The sequence below is a fragment of the Leptodactylus fuscus genome, chromosome 3 (assembly GCF_031893055.1).
Source record: "Leptodactylus fuscus isolate aLepFus1 chromosome 3, aLepFus1.hap2, whole genome shotgun sequence".
NCBI lineage: Eukaryota > Metazoa > Chordata > Amphibia > Anura > Leptodactylidae > Leptodactylus > Leptodactylus fuscus.
The window spans coordinates 196,567,573-196,587,610 of NC_134267.1; the positions used below are offsets into that span (position 1 = coordinate 196,567,573).

A 20,038-nucleotide genomic window follows, 5' to 3' on the forward strand; every position below is an offset into this window, starting at 1 on the left:
TTATTGGTCTATAAAGGTTTGTTTCTGCCCCTACTAACCCTTTCCTAGCCATTTTCTGTTTTTTTTTTTTGTTGTCTTTTTTCCACTTTTTTTTGTTTTTTTGTGGGACAAATTGTACTTCATAATGGTACTATGTAATGTTCTGTATGATCTACTGAGAAGCTGGAAAAAAAATTCAGAGTGGATTACAATTAGAAAAAACTGCATTTGCACCATTTTTTTAATGGGTTTTGCTTTCACGGAAAAAAATGACGTTACCTGTATTCTGCGGATCAGTTTGATGACGGTGATACTACATGTATATTGTTTTTGTTATGTTTTAACAACTTAAGAAGAAAACAAAACTTTGAAGAAATAAAAATATTTCTGCCATATTCTGACACCTGTCACTTTATTTCTACAGAGCTGTGTAAAGTGTCTTTTTATGGGGCTGGTTTATTCCCCCCGTTTGGGGGAATGTCTGACATTTTGATTTATTATTTATTTCATTTTTTGGCGAGACTAGATGGCAAAAAAAAAAAAAAAGCCTCGGCCATTTTGATTTTTTTTTCCCCCACTACGGTGTTCACCTTATGTAATAAATATATTTATAGTTTGTGAATTTTTGGATGTGGGGATACCTAATGTTTTTATTTGTGAAAGTGGGGTGACTTGATTCTTATTTTTATCTTTAGACCCCTCTGGGGTCTGATCACCACCAGTAGAATATATTGCAGTATTAACATATTGAAGAATATTGAGAAATCCACTCACTTCTATTACAGGCTGCCTATGGTGATCTGGAAAATGCCTCGGGGACAGAAGCACATGAAGGGTTAATGCAGGCATTGCTTTCATAGCTCCACTGTGTAGTACAGCAGAGACCTGGCAGCTATGGCGTCTGCTCATCTCCTGCGCGGACGCCATATTTAAAGTCCCTCATCTGCCATACTATTATGACAAGTGTCAGGAAGAAGTTAAAGGCCCCTACATGACAATGTTATTGGTTTAGAAATTATTTTGAACCTTATAGTCTCCTTTGAGACCCAAAAAGAAAAGAAAGCTGAACCCACAAATAATACCCAGCCTATTTTTGCTTCCTATGGATAATACAGTGCCAGACGTATCTGGCTGTGGCTTACACCCTCCCCTCCATTGAAAACACATGTGTGCTCGGCCAGAGCGAGTATATATGGAAAATCGGAGGAATAGCTGCTTATCTAACAAGAGAACTACAACTACTGAAGGTGAATGGACAGAAATAGACTGGACAGGCTGATCAGAAGGGCCAGCTCTGTCCTGGGGAGCCCCCTGGACCCAGTGAAGGTGGTGGGTGACAGAAGGATACTGTCTGTGGTGACCTCCATGTGGGAGAACAAATCCCACCCTATGTATGAGACCTTGATGGCACTTGGCAGCACTGTAAGTGACCGACTGCTCCACCCCAAGTGTGAGAAGGAGCTATCACAAGTCCTTCCTTCCAACCGCGACCAGGCTACATAATCTACATCAGACCAAGCGAAGACACTCCGCACAGAAAACTAATGATTATGATTCTGAAGTCTTCCTTCTTTCTTCTTCTGTTGCTTAGCTGCTATGGCCTCCTAGTATATCTTCTCTTCTCAGCTTATGTGTGTCTACTCTGTACTATATTACTGTGTATTATCCTGTATCTGTATTACTATGCTGCTGTAACATACTGAAATTTCCCCACTGTAGGACTATTAAAATATTATCTTATCTTAGTACTTTAGGATAAAAGGATTTGGCATGTTGAAGTCCAAGTGCCTGAAAATTCTTAGGCCCCAAGCAAACGGGAATCTACCGTATTTTTCGGACTATAAGACGCACCTAGGTTTTAGAGGAGGAAAATAGGGAAAAAAAATTTTGAAGCAAAAACTAGTAAAATATTTAATATATGGGAGTTGTAGTTTTGCAACAGCTGCAAGGCCACATTGACAGGTGACCCTGCAGCTGTACGGGGACGCATAGAGTGTTTTTTTTTTGCAGGGCCAGAAGTACTTTTTAGTTATACCATTTTGGGGAATGTCTATTGCTTAGATCACCTTTTATTGAAAAAAACCCGGTGGTTTATGACATATGATCTTCTACTTTTATATATATATATTCTAGGGACAGGAGGTGATTTAGAACTTTTATTTATTTCATATTTATATTATATATTTTTAAAGCTTTTTTTTTTTTTTTTTTTTTACTATTTTATAGAGACCAGCCGCAATACTAATATAGCCGTGACAGGCTCCCGGCTGTCACCCGGACAGGTCGGCTCCTGCGATATCGCCGCGCAGGAGCCGGCCTGCAACTTTACAGGTACGGGGGAGGCACAGGTTCGGGGGAGAAGGGGCCGCTGATACTGACCCGGCATCCGCTGTACTAGAGAGGCGGATGCCGGTGAGGAATAGACGCCGGGGCCTGAGACATCGCTGCCCTGCCCTGCATGAAGCCAGCTCCCGCTGCTGGCTTCATGTAGGGCAGAGGAGCGCAGCGATGTCGCAGGCCCCGGCACCTGTAATGGCGTCTATCACTTGCCGGCTTCCGCCTCTCTATTACGGCGGGTGCCAGGCGCCACATTCGGCCTATAAGACGCACCCTTCTTTTCCCCCAAAATTTGGGGGAAAAAAGTGCGTCTTATAGTCCGAAAAATACGGTAGGTCAAGAAATCTTGGCCACATTTCCTGGCCTGAAGACAGTTATGAGACTGAGACGCCTTGCATCATATTATCATAAGAGTCCCTTCTCCTAACAGTCCTGTCCATACCATATACAGTACAAGTGGGCAGGCAGGGTCCACCAGTATCATAGCTCACTAGGATGCAAGGAGTCCTGGTCACCTGTATTCACACTGGGAATCTATCTGATGTATGGACCAAATTATCCGGCCTGGATTCCCCTGTGTGTACATGGCCTTACCCCAGCATCTTGTGAGCGCTGGGACCAATACATGTGCGCGATTATGTTACGTGGGGCCCCGGCCTTAAATATTTTCCTGGTTCCACTGAGATTGACGGATTCAACAAACTTTCATCTGATCTACATTGCCAAATTATTAAGGCCATTTTACCGCCGATATTGTTTTATTTAAAACATTGCAATTTTATTCAGTACTGCGTTGCATTGATCACATACAATTTACGTTAGGATTCACATTAAGGCTGAGGCCTGACGTTGCAGAAACGCAGCAGACAAAAAAAACACTACCCTTTACAGTACCAACAAAGTGAATGAGATTCTGGCTAATCCCATCCATCCACACATTGCAGAAAAAAAGTGATGCATAAAAATGCAGCTAGTCAGTTTTACCTGTGGAAACACTCTCTCTTTTTCCCGTTTCATTTAATAAGGGAAGAAAAAACACTGAGTAAAAAAATTTCTGCTGTTTTTTTTCCACTGCGTATACAGCACCGATCGTATGTAAGTAATCTGAGCCGCGCTGCATGCACTACCTGTCCATTGGTACCCAGAGGCTGATAGAACAGATGATCTAGGTGTCAGCCCCTGACCTGTCACATACTGATTTAGGGCCCCTTTTAGGTTTTATATGGCTTATCCTTAGGACATAAATACCCAGTCGGTGAGGTTCCTAAAGCAGGCCCCTAGACCAACTGTACGGAGCTGCTTATGATGTCCGTTCTAATGACAATATAGGGCAGGACGGAGACAGCTCGATCATCTTCTGGGCACCATCACTGCAGTTCTTCAATGGGAGCTAAGGCCTGGTTCACATCTGCATTCGGTATTCCATTCGGGAGTCCTCAAACAGAATACCAAACCCACTGACAAGCGGTGAGCACTGAAAGCACACGGATTATAATGGGGTCTGTGTGTTTTCCATGTGGTGTCTGCACAAGTCATGAGGGGAGGAAAGTAGTTCATGAAGTATTTTTCTCTCTGTATGTTCCGTGTGGACACTGCGTGGAAAACACATGGACCCCATTATAGTCTATGGGGTCCATGTGCTTTCACATCATAAGTTCACCGCTGTGTTTGGTATTCTGTTTGGGGGGGGGGGGGGAATACTAAACACATCGACAAGCGGTGAACTTATGATGTGAACCGAGCGTAAGCTGAAATGATAATGCCCGGCTGCTATTTATGGGGCAGAGCTTTCTGTCCTGTGTACAGCTGGTCAGCGTGGGGGCTGGCTGTCACTGATCAGATATTTATGGCCTATCCTAAGGACCTTAACCCTAGACAACCCCTTTAATATTAGACTACGTTCACACTGCTTCTCATGGAGCTGTTTTTAAGCCTCTCCTATTGATTTCAGTGGGAATCATCTAACACACCGAATAAAGTATCATGTATATGTAGAGTCCATGGAAACCAATAGGAATACTCAAAAAACACCTCAGTATATAGAAGCCTATTATAATCCAACTCCATAGAGCAGACTGCTGGGATACAGCCGGGCAGCCCTGGCTTAGATACATGAGGCAGGCAGACAAGTGGCTGCTGTGATACAGCGCTGTCATACTGAGAAGGACAGCAGGGGGCGCACTCATCGAGGAAGAAGAAGAAGAAGAAGGCGGCTGCCGCGAAGTGTGTCCCGGTCTGAGGGGAAGAGGAGGAGGTGTGGCAACCCGGAACCGGAAAGGGTGAGGAGAAGGAGGGTCTGAGCATCGAGAAAAGGGTCTGAGCAGAACGTAGGAGGAAGCCGGCACCGGCGGGGAGTTCAGGCCGCAGCGCTACATTGTATCACCCGGTAATTACTTCCTCACTACTAGATAGCGCAGCTCGGCGCTGTACAGTTCTCGGGGCCGCCTGCAGGGGGCGGATGCGCGCAGTCGGTGTGTGAGTGTGGCCGGGAGCAGGCTGACTAGTCTGGGTATGTGCGGCTGGGATTGCTGTGTACTATTCTGTGTATATATAGGGAGTGCTGGTTACTGGGGGCTGGAGCTGACCCCATGGCACAGGTGTAGGGGCAGGCACAGGAAGACAAACGTGTCAGCTGTATCAGTCCTGGAATACAAGTGTCATGTGACCTTCTCATAGAAGCCAATGGGAAAAGCTTTAGATTGACTTCTATGGAGCAGGTTGGTGCAAATTCACACAGTCAGGCTTTACATGTAACAATCTACACCAATTCTAGCTGGTTTTCATATATGTGGCGATCTTGACGCCCTTTTTTATTAAATCTGGACTAGGACAAAAATAACTGGACAGGCTGTGGATTATAAAACCTGCGCCGCCGCGTGGAACAAAATCTGCGTAGTGTGAATGAGGGAAACTTTAATGGGATATGTTGGGGATAATTGTTCACAAATGAATTGACCTATGATCCGGTTATTGAAAAACATTGGGAGAAATTCAGGACCGACTGCAGATTTATGGCAGAATCCCAGCAAAATTGCCATGCACAAAATATGCAGATTGAATCCTGTGTACTTGTCATCTGGGTGCCCTAGTAAGACCCTTGGGTACATCATTGACCATAGTGCACATTATATCTTCTCCTTATAGATCAGGGTCCTAGGCCCCGGTGTGGTCTACAGGCCAAGGTGCCCCATTGTTTATAAGCCACAACAAATATGGCGGCCCTGACAGTTTAAAGGTGAGAGGATTTTGGCCGGTTCACACTTGCATTGACTGTCTGTTCTGGTCCGTCGTAGGATGAGAACAACAGACTGCTGGACTATTAAAATAGTGGTTCCATACAGAGCCTGACAGACCTCATTGACTACAATGGGGTCTGTCATTTTTAAGCTGAAAGTAAAGGACAAAAAGTTGTGCATATAGGACTTTTTTACCCGCTGATATTTTAGGTGGACTCTCTTTAGGCAGAAGTTTCCTACAGAGATTGACGCAAATGTGAACGTATCCTTAGAGAACCTTACTGCTTCTGACAGACCAGAGTATGAGTTGTTTGACCTACCAGCTCCACAGCCCTGGTGTCAGGTCTGCCTCTTATTGACCCGTAACCAGACAGATTTACTCTTTAGTATGTGAAAATGGCAGCACAGGGTTATCTCACATCTCAGAGTCCTGTTGTGGTGCGCTGCTTGGTTGTGACATCGGGCTAGTGGTAATCTTTCCGGGTGACATCATGAAGTCATTGGTTTATTATCCAGGAAGTGTTTGCTCATAATGAGTCGCTTTTTATGATGATCTGGTCAGTGGCATAACCCTTTGTGAGCGACTAGGAATCTCTTAGAATTTATTACATAGGCGCGATCAGTCCAAACATTGAAACTGGTGAAGTGAATAACACTGTTTCTTGACACTTGTGAAGTGGTGGGATATATTAGGCAGCAAGTATATAGTTAGATCTTGATGTGTGAGTTGGGATAGGAGTGACTGTATTGTGATGTCTGGATCAGATCATCTCCAATATGGCAGATCTTATGGGGTGTTCCCAGTATGTCTACTGCCAGAAGCACATAGGTCTCTAGGTTTATAACATGATATAAGGTTACCTGGTTTATTGAATAACATTTCCGTTTACATCGTGTGGACAGCAGGATGCCAGGGAAAAGTGAAGACCGGCATGTACTGTAAGAAAATGGCAAACCACTGTCTGCTGGGATACCTTGAGTCCTATCATTTATGTGGGTATTAGGCTGATCTTACACTACCGTAATCACTTTACGGTCTGCAAGTTGCTGATCACCAACATAGACACCACAAATGCCCGTAAACTGCCGCACTCGCCCATAGAGTTCTGTGGGCGAGTCCGTGCAGTGCCGTAATTCACGGCCATTACGGACATGTTCTATAAACTGCGGACCATGGTTGTGGCCCGGCCAAACCACAGATGAAATATCCGGTGGTGTAAGAGGCCGCATTGAATATAACATGTCCGCCATTGAAAACCCTCAATTGCGGACCATTTGCGGACTTTCATTACGGTAGTGTAAGACCAGCCTTACTTTAACAGATACTTCCGACCTAAACATTGTCTCAAAGTTCCCCTCCCTTCATGACCGCGGTTTCTGTCCTATTGGCAGAGTCCTTTTTCAGCAGGATAATGCTCCCTGTTATTTTACAAATATTCAGCAACTCTTAAAATATAACAAAAACTTCGGGCAACACGGTTGCAGCACTGGAGTCCTGGGTTCGAATCCTGCTAAGAACATCATCTGCAAGGAGTTTGTATGTTCTCCCCATGTTTGTGTGGATTTCCTCCCATTCTACAAAAAAGGCATACTGATAGGATAAAAAAACAAATTTGTATGTGTGCGTGTATATATGTATGTGTGTTTGCGTATATATATATATATATATATATATATATATATATATATATATTACACATTACACAAAAACTTCAAGGCGCCTCTGAATTCCCCCACAGCTCTGTGTAATAGAGCATGGGCTGAAAAACTAGTCTGGCCTAAGGAGGCCTCACATTGCAGCTTCTAAGACTTAAAGGGATTTTCCAGGGACTATTTTATACTTCCTGTTGACAACAGGTTGTGATTGGAAGCAGTACAGGACACCCTCCTCTGTGTCCAGTAGTATTACATGTATGTAGGTGCTGGCTTTACTACTACAATAATGGAGTCTACCTGCCACTGTATACACAATGCTATTCAATACACAGAGGAGGGAGAGGGTGTCAGGTGCTAGATCCAATCGTATGACTTGGCACCGGAACCAGCTCGCAAGCCAGACATTCAATATGTAGAGAAGCCTGACAAGTAGGAGATAAAATTACATATATTTAGTGGTCTCCTATAGCTCACAGGAACGGGGGTGTATTGCTCCCTTGTCTCAATTTAATTTTGCACTTGTTCCACTTACTAGTGAATAGGAATTTGTGTATAGAAAAGGTTAAGGCCCGCTGTAGTAAACTCTGCTTAGTGTGTGCGGGGGATTTTGGGAGTGTTACCCACTTGTGAATTCAATGCTATACAAACCACCTGAAACCAGGCCGCTGAGACGAGTGGTTGCTTTAAAAATCTGGCTTTACTTTTCTGAGAACAAGGTTGGATCCAGGGCCTGTTCTGTCCTTACACACGATTTCTACAGACTGGAGAATAATGTGGACTGTACATCAGCTAGATTTCCTGGTCTGAACTCTGCACATCATGGTGATCTCTGACACTAGTAGTCCCTTCTACTGTCTGTTATTCAGGGAGTCTGGGTCTTTGGACTGCATTTAGGTTGGAAAATCCTACCAATATATGGACAGGATTTTCCATTCTGCATTCCTCTGCGTGCTCGGGACTTGAAAAGCAACATTGAGATCTCTCAAACGCAGGCTTGGACAGCTGTACAATGTTTTCTTTTCGCACCCTATGTTTTAACACTCTATATGACATATATATATATCTACATTGAAAATCTAATCATGCACGCAAACATTCTTAAACTAGAGAACCCCCTTAATCTCATGTACCCCATTTTACCTACAAGCTAAGTTTTTCTGGCTTTGCAGATCCTTATATGAGGTTCTTTCTTTCGGAGTGGTTATGTCTGCAGGGTGTAAAATCAACACCAGCGCTCCCATGTTATGTGAAGACTCAGCAAGCTGTCACTTGGCAGCCTACATACTGTCTTATTGAAAAAGACTTAGTCGACAATGAAAAATTTGCACTTTTTAAAATAAATTTCTATGCAAGCTCAACCAGGGTGTAACTAAAGGAGACTTCCATTGCAGCACTTATCAGACCATCCGTAACACATGATCATTGGGGATCGCAGAGTCGTGGACTTCACTGATCTAAGAAAATGAGTTTCCTGAGTTTTTCTCAGGGGTCTCCACATATGACAGTATTCAAGCTACCAGATCACCAGGTGCACCTGCCCCTTCATGAAGTATTGAAGGGTACAAATGTGCTGCTGCGTTCATGGGGCAGGTAATTATTTGCTGCTTGTCTGTCTGAGATTTGGGAAATTACTGAGTAAAACTTGCACAAAAATTTGATGAGCTCTTGCTAACACTTGCAGATACCTGAGGGCTCAGATGTCCGCTGGTAAGCCTGCGGGCCTGTCAGTCATCACCGGTGACATGAAGCTGTCCTCTTCAGATCTTCTATTGTTAGTCATAGTCTTTCTTGTGAGCATCCTGTGTGTGGATCTTCAGGCTTCTCAAGGACCTATTTACCCATCTTGTTGCTGATAGTGCCTCTTCCTCTTTACCCTAAACGAGCCCGAACGGACTACCAAACCGATATGAATCAGGCCTAACACATTTATTGCATTTAAAGAGCTTTTCCCGGCTTAACATAAATTCAGTTTATTTCTTCCACTGCATTTGCAAGGCGATTTTGGCCATGACTCCTGTCTCATGACCAAAGATTGCTTTATTGCCCTGCAATGCCTTCACTGATATAAGTGAATGGAGTTATGTTGATAGGAGCACTGCTGTGTTTTGTTTTTGCAACTAGAAGTTTCTGTGACGGCATCTTCAAGGTCACAGTACGATGTCATCCATTAACATTTGTGAGGGAGGTGAAGGGGGACAAGTGATCTTTGGTTGCAAAATAACTGTGGCCACAGCCTTAGCCTCCCAGTCCAAGTGGTGGAGACCAAAACCTGTCCAGTGTTGCCACAGTCATTCCTACTTGGCCTTGTTTAGTGGTTATTTTTGCAGACAGATTATAGTCGTTGGATCAATGTGTAATCCATATGACTGACTTGTTACCCATTACAGGTGCACAGTTACGCTATCCTGCTGCAGGATCTATCATGGTGGACACAGGCAATGTAATGCCTTTCCCGACCCTCCTGCTGGATGTATACAAGGGCTTGTGTAATGTCAAGCCTGGTACAGACAGCAACTTATTCCAAGCTGTTTTCCCTGCTGTGTCCAGCAAGACCTGACTCTACCCCTGACCATCCTGCTCTGTTGTCAGATCTGTAAACCCGTCTAGCCCCTGGATGTATTCTTAGTGACAGCAGATGTAATAGGCTGGAAAAGCTGAAGGTAATGCGCCAGATGACCTGTAAACAATCGGCCCCGGGCCCTGCATTCCTTCTCTGCACCTATGTAGCATTCTCGAGGCCTGCCTAGGCTTGAATTATATCTGGAGTTTATTCGCTCCCATGACTTTCAGCATTTGCAAACCCTTTCAGAAAGCACTGAGTTTTGAGTATTTGTTTCATTTTACAAGTTTTTTTTGTTTTGTTTTTTTGCAGAAATCCCCAAATTGTAACCATCATGCTGCGAGGATATTATTTGTATTTAAAGTTTTCAGTAATTTGCGGTAGACTAAGATTGCTGAGTTGTGGACCTAGAAAAAAATGTATTAAGAATGCTGCAAAACTGTGTGTGAATTCAGCATTAGGCTCCATGCACTTCTAAGTATTTGGTCTGTAACTACAGGTCACTGTAACGGAGCAAAAGTATACGTCCTTCCTCCGGAAAATATCTTGAATCAACAGGGACGCAAGAGGTCGGGAGACAACAGCAATTTATTGTAATCCACAAAGTTAGTAGCCGGCGGCGGTCACATCAACCGTAATAACAATAAGTCCACAGAAGTCACAATCCAATGATAGCTTTGGTTCCTTGGTCCTGTAACTAAGTCCTGGCTCTCTGCAGAGCTGTGCACAGGCCGGCTAACACATACTAACTCCAGCTACAACTATATACTAAAACTGTTACACCTATATCTGTAGGTGGGAAGGGCTGAGTCACAGATCCTTCCCCCCTCACCTATACCAAGGAGAGCAGACTCCCTGTCTACTATGGACAATGCACCGTCCAACATCTTCTTGGAGACACTGATCAGATTATCTCCACCCATTGTCCTCACTGGTCCTCACTAGTTAGAGGTATTTGCATACAATGTGCTAACACACTAGACCCCAATCAGCCAACTACACATTGATGTATATTACAGGTTAGAGAATACATTCCACATGAAATATATATTACACATGGCCTATAGTATGGACTCTAACCATCCCGTGACAACCCCTCCCCCTCTCAAAACATGTGCATGACACAATTGGCCTACACAGGTAAATTGGGGAATGCACATCAGTCTCTATAGCTCATATGTCCTCCTGCCGGGATAACCCATCTGTGTTCTGGTGTTGGTTCCCTCGGCGGTACTGAATGGTAAAGTTGTAGGGTTGAAGGGCTGGCATCTGGCAGAAAATCCGGTCGATCCATGTTGGCGTCTCTCTGAGCTTGGCTTCGGGTCACTGCTCCCACAAAGTGGCACTGTAGATTTCCAACATCGTTGCCTAACAGAACATCGGCCGGCAGCCCGCTCATCACACCAATTGTGCATCGTTTTGGTCCATAACCATAGTCGAGTTCCACGGTAGCTTTAGGAATACGTTTCCGAGTACCTCCTGCCAACTCGATAGAAAGGCCAGGGCCCTCCTCTAGGGCCTCGGGTCGAACCACTCGGGGGTCCGCTACCGTTAGGAAAGCTCCCGAGTCCCGGAATCCAACAACTGTTCGGCCATCCAGTAGGACCTCCTGCAAGTGCTTCCGCTGAAGGTTTGCGGGATGTGTGGCGGAAGGCTGAATCCCATAGACCCCTGGAGGTGGAACAGATGGGTCATTCATGGAGTCATCTGGAAATGGGGCCAAACTTTCAGTCCTAGGGGTGGTTCCCAGGTAGTGAATAGGCCGGGATGCCACGGTGGCCCGTGCCCCCATGTTAACAGGGCAACTAGCTTGCAAATGTCCAGGCCGCCCGCACCCAAAACATCTGCGCTCTAGCATTCTTCCAGTAGGTCGTTGTCTAGGGACAGGGTTGTTCATAGCTGGAGGCCGATGGGCTGGGGCAGGGGTAGAGGGGGAATTGTAATCCTGAGGCCGGGCACAAAAGGTGGGTGGCTGGCTGAAGGGTGTCTGGCGGACTGTGGTAGTTTTCCGCTCCTCTGCAAACAACCTCTTCCACTGCGGCTTGATGGTCAGGCCCTCATCTGCAAGGGAAGCAGCTTGCTCCACTGTGGCTGGGTTCCGTTCCAGCACCCACTCACGGATCTCAGCGGGGCACTGGGAAAAGAACTGTTCCTTAAGTATGACTTGGAGGATCTTATCGACTGTGACAGCCTCCTCTCCTTCTAGCCAGCGCTTGCATGCTTGCTTCAACTTGTGGGCGAACATGTGGAAGGAGCTTCCCCCATTGTAAGACAAAGAGCGGAACTGAACTCGGTAGGTCTCTGGAGTGACTGCATAATACTTCTGCACCGCTCTTTTAATGGCCTCATAGTCCCGCTGATCACTAGGGTCCATGGCTCTGAGAGCTTCCGCAGCCCCATCTCGTAGGTGCCCCACCAGATACCGGACCCAATCCTTCTCTGGGACTTCCATCAGGTGGCACTGGTGTTCGAAGTCCTGAAAATATCCATCAACATCCCCAGCCGCTTCATCAAAGGTCTTGAAGTGTTTATGGGAGACATATGGTGGTTCTCTCACTGTTGGGCTGGGGGTCGACGTTTGATTATAATTCCGCGTAGTTATCTCAGCCATTCGCATTTCATGCGCCATTCTTTCCTTTTCATGCGCCATTCTCTGTTCCTCCTTCTCCGTTTCCTGAGCCCTCTGTAACGCTCTACTCCTTTGCTCTGCAGTTGCTTCTAGCCCCAGCACTGCCAATTCCTCCTCATACAAAACAACCCATCTGCTCTTTTGGGTCTGTACCTGCCACTCCCGTATCTCTCCAGTCTCCTGGGGGCAGCCCTCCTCATGGTCGCTTTGCAGGGTCATCTCCTCCAGTGCCTCGATCAGTTGCTCTTTCGTTCTTCCCTGATAACTCAGGTTTAGTTCCCGGGCCCTTACTTGTAGACTTGCCATAGTCCAGTTCCTGTATTCTGAGGTTGTGGCTCCATTAATCGCTGGGCTGCTGTAGTCCATCTCGCTGTCCGCTGTTGATCCCACCGCTGCCAACCAGTTGTAACGGAGCAAAAGTATACGTCCTTCCTCCGGAAAATATCTTGAATCAACAGGGACGCAAGAGGTCGGGAGACAACAGCAATTTATTGTAATCCACAAAGTTAGTAGCCGGCGGCGGTCACATCAACCGTAATAACAATAAGTCCACAGAAGTCACAATCCAATGATAGCTTTGGTTCCTTGGTCCTGTAACTAAGTCCTGGCTCTCTGCAGAGCTGTGCACAGGCCGGCTAACACATACTAACTCCAGCTACAACTATATACTAAAACTGTTACACCTATATCTGTAGGTGGGAAGGGCTGAGTCACAGATCCTTCCCCCCTCACCTATACCAAGGAGAGCAGACTCCCTGTCTACTATGGACAATGCACCATCCAACATCTTCTTGGAGACACTGATCAGATTATCTCCACCCATTGTCCTCACTGGTCCTCACTAGTTAGAGGTATTTGCATACAATGTGCTAACACACTAGACCCCAATCAGCCAACTACACATTGATGTATATTACAGGTTAGAGAATACATTCCACATGAAATATATATTACACATGGCCTATAGTATGGACTCTAACCATCCCGTGACAGTCACATATGAGGGCTAGCATACTGACCCATTCATTTCAATGGCCACTTGCACATAGTTGTTTTACAGATCCGTGTAGGCGCTCTGAGACTGAGCCTACACAAAATGGGACAAATCCTATTCCTGTCCATTTTGGGCCTGTAGAAAACACTGATGCCACCTGTGTGCTGTCCATTCTGTTTTCCATAGTTCCGACCTAGGCGCTTCCATTTTGAACCTGGCTGTTGATAAGGGACAGCACCCCATCTATCAGCACCTCCCACTGAAACATACTACATTTGTGTTTCGGTAGGAGTTACTGATGACCTCTTTCATCTTGGGGCCGTTCAGAAAACTGGGCCAGTTCTGAGTGGAGTCAGGACAAGTTTCTGGCTTCATAGTAAAATGATTAGTTATTTTACATAATCTACAATTATTGCTATTGTGTAATTGGATGCATACTTTGTATAGATGGCTGTGCTGGGGCAGTCGGAGCACTTTGGTCAATGGCAGTAGCTCCATGGAAAGAGATCAGGCCTGGTTCACATCTGCGTTCAGGGAGTCTGCTTGGGATTCCCCAACGGAAACCTATACGCATAAAAAAAGCGGTTACCTAAGGAGACTATAATGGGGTCCGTGTGGTTTCCGCACAAAACATACAGAGAGAAAGGTGCTGGTTGCAGGACTTTTCTCTCCGCATGTTTCGTGCCGAAACCACATGGACCCCATTATAGTCTATTCGATCTGCAGGTTTCCCAGGCAACTGCTTTTTATTTTATGCTTATAGGTTTCTGTTCAGGGGGTCCCCAGGCAGACTCATTTTCTTGTAGGTAGTCCTTTCTATCTAGCAGTGGTCGCTCCTGTTCACTTCCTAAGCTGCAGCGCTTTGATACCATTACTTTCGGCTTGTTACTACATGTGTCTCACATTCTACAGCAAATTCCACCTGCTTTTACAAAGTCCATGCCTGCAGGCGGATTGGTTTCTAGTACACTGAGATGTTTCTTTCAGTCACACATGGATAAAGTTTTATCACATACCGCCCTGTCAGTCTGTGCTAAGCGTTTCAGATCGCAGCTGGGAATGCACAGGTTTATACCAAACCTACTATAGCAGACTTGGCCATCTGTAGCTACAATGTACAGGAATCTCAGCCTTGCAGATAACATTGTGATGGAGGCAGGGATACTTTATACCCTGCTTATTTCCTGCCAGCGATGCCTACTGTCACTGCCGCCACCTTGTACGCACAGCACCGAATACACTGACCTGTTTGCTTTGCTGGATTGCTAATAGAAAAGGAATGTCAACATTGTTCGGCGGCTTAGCAAAGCTGAGGATGTTTCAGCCATATTGGGTAGATCTTTTCATATTCATCTGAATGGAAACTCTAAAATCCAGTCTGATGCAACTGCTTTAAAGGGATTTTCTGAGCATTAAGGGAAGTCTGTTAGCTCTCCTCTCTGCTAAACTAACCAGGCGCAGGTAGTGGACTAAAATAGCAGTACAAGTATATCTTTCTATTCCTAGACAGAGAGCTAGTCTCTGAGAATATGAGCTTTGATGCTCTGTGTAAATTAGGCCTCATTCACACCATGCGTGGTTGCAATTTTTTTCACAAATCGCACTCAGATCTGTGGGGATCTAACACCCAGCACCACAGCTGATCCCCCTGCTCTCAGCAAGCATTGTTTCTAACACAGAAATGGATGTCCAGTGCTGTTCTGGTTAGTGGTAGAGCTGGGTTACTGCCTCTGGGCTCCAGGATAAGAAACCTGCTGTGAACACCTGGGGGGGGGGGGGGAGTGGGTGTCTGTTAGATCATAAATATCTTAGTTTTAGAAACCCCTATAGGCTAAGGCTCCACATTGCAGAAACGCAGCTTTTTTTTTTTTTTTTTCTTTGCAGATTTTGTTGCGTCTTTGAACCAAAGTTGCTACAAAAGGAATGGGAAATGTATAGGATGTTCTTATACTTCTCCCTTCTGCGCAATCCACTCCTGATTTTGGCGTAAAAAAAAACGCAGCAAAATCTATGATGTATAAAGCGGTTTCTGAAATGTGGGGCCTCGAGCTTTAAGGCCCCGTTCACACAGGGCGCGGTATGGCGTATTGTGGTCCTGATTCTGACTCGGGAAGCCGCGTCAGAATAGGGCTAAAATGCACCTGCCACGGTTTCCCGCTGTGGAGTAGGCCCAAATGAATGTGCCTAGTCCGGAGGGTGCTGCCGCGAGGTGGATGCCAGAGCTGATTCAACCGCGGAATCCGCCTAAAGAAAGGGCTCACGGAAAAAAGTTAGCTAGCGGTCCAAATAGACCTCTATTGTGTGTGGGCAGGCGTGTGAACGAGCCCTAAGAGGGAGGGGGGTTGTTTTGATTACTTAGAGGATGATTCTGATTAAGAGTTTATATTGTGTAATATCTGTGCAAGCATCTCTTATGTAACAGAGACTTTAGGCTGAGACCCCACATTGCGGTAATGAGTATATATCTCAGGTTCCCGAGTGTCGCTCCCATTGTCAGGCTTTGTTCACCTGCCTTCACTGAGGTCAAGCCATTGGTTTGTAACCGCTGCAGCCAGCCACAACCTCAGCGGTGAAGTGATCTGCTGCAGCAGGCGGGGCTGTTGATTCTTATTTTCATCTTTTTGCTAAATAAACCACCTTAAGGTGTTTCTTTTACATAAGAGATGCGTGCACAGATATTACCTAATATATACTCTCTATTAGAATAATCCCTTAGGTTATATCATGAAGCATTTGTGCAAGCAGTTTAGGGAAAAAAATGGCTACTAAATGAGGTCTCATGTTATCACAATGGCTATACTGTAGGGGATGACACTGTCACTGCACAGTATGATGTATGTATATTGAGGACCATTGTACCTATTGCAGATCCTCCTAGGACTCCATTTGGAGTACCATATGTCCTAAACTCTCTCTTGAGCCCTGGCCTATAGTCGCTGCCACCCGTAGTCAGTCATTCATTTAAGGCCCTGGGTTGGAGTTGTGGCAATGACTTCTAGGAATGAAGGGTGAATGCGGAGAGAGCGCCTCCCTGAGGCACAGAGATTGTCAGTGCAGTGACCCCCACCACATTAATATGATTAAATATACGTATACACAAAAAGGAGTTGTCTGTCTCTGGCAGCGCCTACACCCTTTGCATACCGGAGCCATGCAGTGCCTGGCAGATGGGAGCAGCTCCCTTCTGTCTGCCACATTGAAGCCTCAGTGACTGCTGTGGCCATTATAACTAAATCCCTGTGAGGGTGCGGCGTACAGAAGACGTCCTCACTACCTGCCATAGCCATCCTGTACCCTCAGTGCACATTATGTGGTTGCTGGCAGCCTCTCTATGGCTGTCACACAATCTGCTTTCATCATGTTGTAATCTGACTACCTGGTAACAGGGCGGGATGGCTGGAATTTGGCCTTTACACAATCCCAATGTTTGTTCATGCAGACAGCGATTCTACGCAGCGACGACTCCGCGGCTTGCTGGTTTTCACGAAGAGATGGGAAATGCTGAGACAGATTTATCTATTAAATTTCGCCTGGTTTTGGATTACTTGATCTGACGTCCTATTTGAGTCCTGGTTTATATTTAGCAGAAGCCTCTCTGCTATGGGGTAGACAAGGAAGGTGAAGTGCAATTCATCAGCCTATACAAGTGGGGGCGCTCCAGCTTTTTACCTGTATATTTCAGATGCCATGCTTGATGTTTGGGCTGACCTAGGTTGAGAAGTTATCTATGTACGGTATTTATTACCAGGAAACTTCACTAACTTGCTGTTGTATAAAGCATTAGATTGCTCTGTGTGATTTTCATGCGTCATATATGTTATGATGGGAGATATGCAGTACTGTGACCTTTATGGAAATGTTATTATCCTAAATCCAAGCACCTCCCCTATACTCACAAGCTTTGCCGGAAAGCTGGCCATATACATGAGATACCTGTAGGCCGTGTCTACCAATTGACCTAACACGTGCATACTCGGCTTGGCCAAGCATGCGTATGTTCTGAATGAGGAGAAGAGTGGAAGGCCACTGCGGCCTCCTTGAGCAATAAAGGATTAGATGTGATGAAATTGAACATGTCCGATATTTGTTTAGAGGGGGAAACCCCATGCACATCCAATGGGTATGGCCATGTCAAAGGGAACCTACCTCATGAAAAATGCTGTCCATTATGTAGGCGGTATGTTATATCAGTGATGGACAGCTGCCTCTGTATGGTCAGTCATAGAGGAGTCTGTCAGTCACTGATAGGACCTCCTGGACTTCCCATGCTTGAGCAGGGATTTCAACACCTACATGACAAGTTAAACTATATCCACAAAACATCTTTCCCTGCTCCTTCTGCTCTATAAGGGTCTTCCATACTGATGTCTCGATTCGTCTTCATTTTCTGGCTTTACACCGCTGTATAGGCCCAAATCGGCTGTGAAATCTGCAGCAAGATTGAGCAGGACACCCTCTTTCTTTTTTTTTTCTTTTTTTTTTTTTTTTTTTTTTCTATGCCTGCAATGGAAAATAGAATCCACTGCAAAATCAGCACCAGATTCTGCATTGTGAACATACCCAAACATGATGCCTAGCCTACAGATCGAATAACATTTCCTTGTGACCACTTCCTTTTAAAGGCAGTCAAAGTCAAGAATTCCTGGATATTTTTGATAATGTAAAGTATATGCGAGCAGTGCAATGTGCTGAGATGTTCTTGTCCTTCAGGCACGGTTCACATCTGCACATGGGTTTCTGTTTGGGGAAAACTTGGGGACCCCCTTGAACGGAAACCTAATTTAAATAAAAAAGCAGTTACCTAAGAAAACCTGTGGACCCTATAGACGACAATGGGGTCCATGTGGTTTCTGCTCAGTTTCCTCACGAAAAGTGCAGCTTGCAGGACTTTTCTCTCTGCAGTTTTCATGTGGAGAGGGGAACGAAATGACCTGAACACAGGTGTGAACTGGGCCTTATGTAGCTTTTAGTCAAATATCCTTGAATGCCGTCTCCACTACGGATATTAATACTGTAGTCAAGGGCTCCTTTAAGACACTCACGAAGCCCTGCTAAGATGTGATAATTTTGTAACATTGTAAGTATCTGTTGTACAAATCTATACTACACCTGAAACCTTTGCAGCTTGCTCAGTCACATTCTGTGTTATACTAACAATAAAATCCAGCTTCAAACCGTGATGCAATTCATCCAATCTTTACGTGGTTGTAGTATAAAAAATAACTTTTATTCAATAAAGCTTACTTTTTATACTACAACCAGGTAAACATTGGATGAATTGCATCGCGGTTTGAAGCTGGATTTTATTGCTAATATACCTGTTGTTTCCTCTAATCCATATGGGCTCCGAGCTTCCTGGGATTCAATGTCTTCAAGACAGATACAGTGAGCTGAAATAATACGCTGTGTGTACATTCTATGTTACTCAGGTCTTCTCCCCACATTATTGTCTAAGAAGAATATGATGCCTAAGGCCTAGTTCACACGGGGGCGGAATTTTGGTCCTGATTTTGATGCGGGAAGCTCTGGAGTAGTCCCAAAACGAATGGGTCTAGTGTGGAGGGTGCTGCCACGAGGCGGACGCCGCGGCTTAATGAGCCGCGGAATCCGCCTGAAGAAAGGGCAGCTCGCTTGTGGTCTTCATAGACCATCATTGTGAGCGGGTGGATTATGATGTGGATTCCGCGCCACAATCCGCCCCTTCTGTGCCTGTGTGAACGAACCCTAAGGATATTGAGCAAGATGTTGCATGTTATCTGTAGTGAATCCATGGCAAGTTCTAGAAGCATTGCTGTGAAATCACTGTTCATACATGACCCAGTGTGACACATATCATGAATGTGCAGTGTCTAACACAGTCTCACAGAACCCCCCCCCCCCCCCCCAGTTGTTTCTGCCCATTCCTACTACTCTATAGAATAAATCTACACACATACTTATGCAGTCTCTGTTGCATCCTTATGTCTTTCCATTCCTTTGTTGATTTTCACGCGTGGCTATTGATAATAGGTTTGTATATGGTCGCTGCCTTTTCTGACGTCTGTCAGACCGGTTTCCTGCAGCGGGCATTTGGGGGTGATGTAGGCGGAGCCTCATCATCTGTAAGTCTAATTATGCACATGTTTTACAGGGAGCGTAAGTGGTTCTCCAATAGGAAATCCTGCTTGGAACTTCCTTTTATATACACATTCTTAGTCTGGGGAACACAGTATCCTTTTTCCTGTTGAGCTGAATGTACTTTACATTCATTACATGTAATGACTTCATTGGGATACAGACGAAGAACGCTGTTTGCTATTCATACATCTGCATGTGAACATTGCGGTTTACTGTGTGGACTGCTCCATAGGGTCACGTTGTAGCCGCATGGCCGAAACTTGTCTTACAGAGGGATGCTTCAGGTAGGCTGCCTTTACTTTATACATAGGCCAGAACACTACCAGATCTGAGTGCCAGCTTATCGGTCCAGATACAGTATAAAGAGCAGCTTTTCCACAAGTGAATGTGTGGTATCATGTTGTGAGACTTGCTGGTCAGACTGGAGTTGCACCTGGCAGAGGAAAATCCCACCGCTAATATTTCACTGCTCGTCTATTTGTCTGCTGTGAGTATACATGTCATGTATTTAGGAAGAAGGTGAACTGATG

General features: G+C 45.2%; 1 protein-coding gene across 1 annotated transcript in view; it reads left to right on the forward strand.

Annotated features, from left to right (window-relative positions):
- Positions 1–4,586: 4,586 nt before the first annotated feature.
- The window catches only part of PAK2 (p21 (RAC1) activated kinase 2), a 42,962-nt gene continuing 27,510 nt past the window's right edge, over positions 4,587–20,038 (forward strand). The window contains exon 1 of the mRNA XM_075269004.1: positions 4,587–4,702. The gene's annotated coding sequence lies outside the window, so the exon portion shown is untranslated. The remainder of the gene's footprint in view (positions 4,703–20,038) is intronic.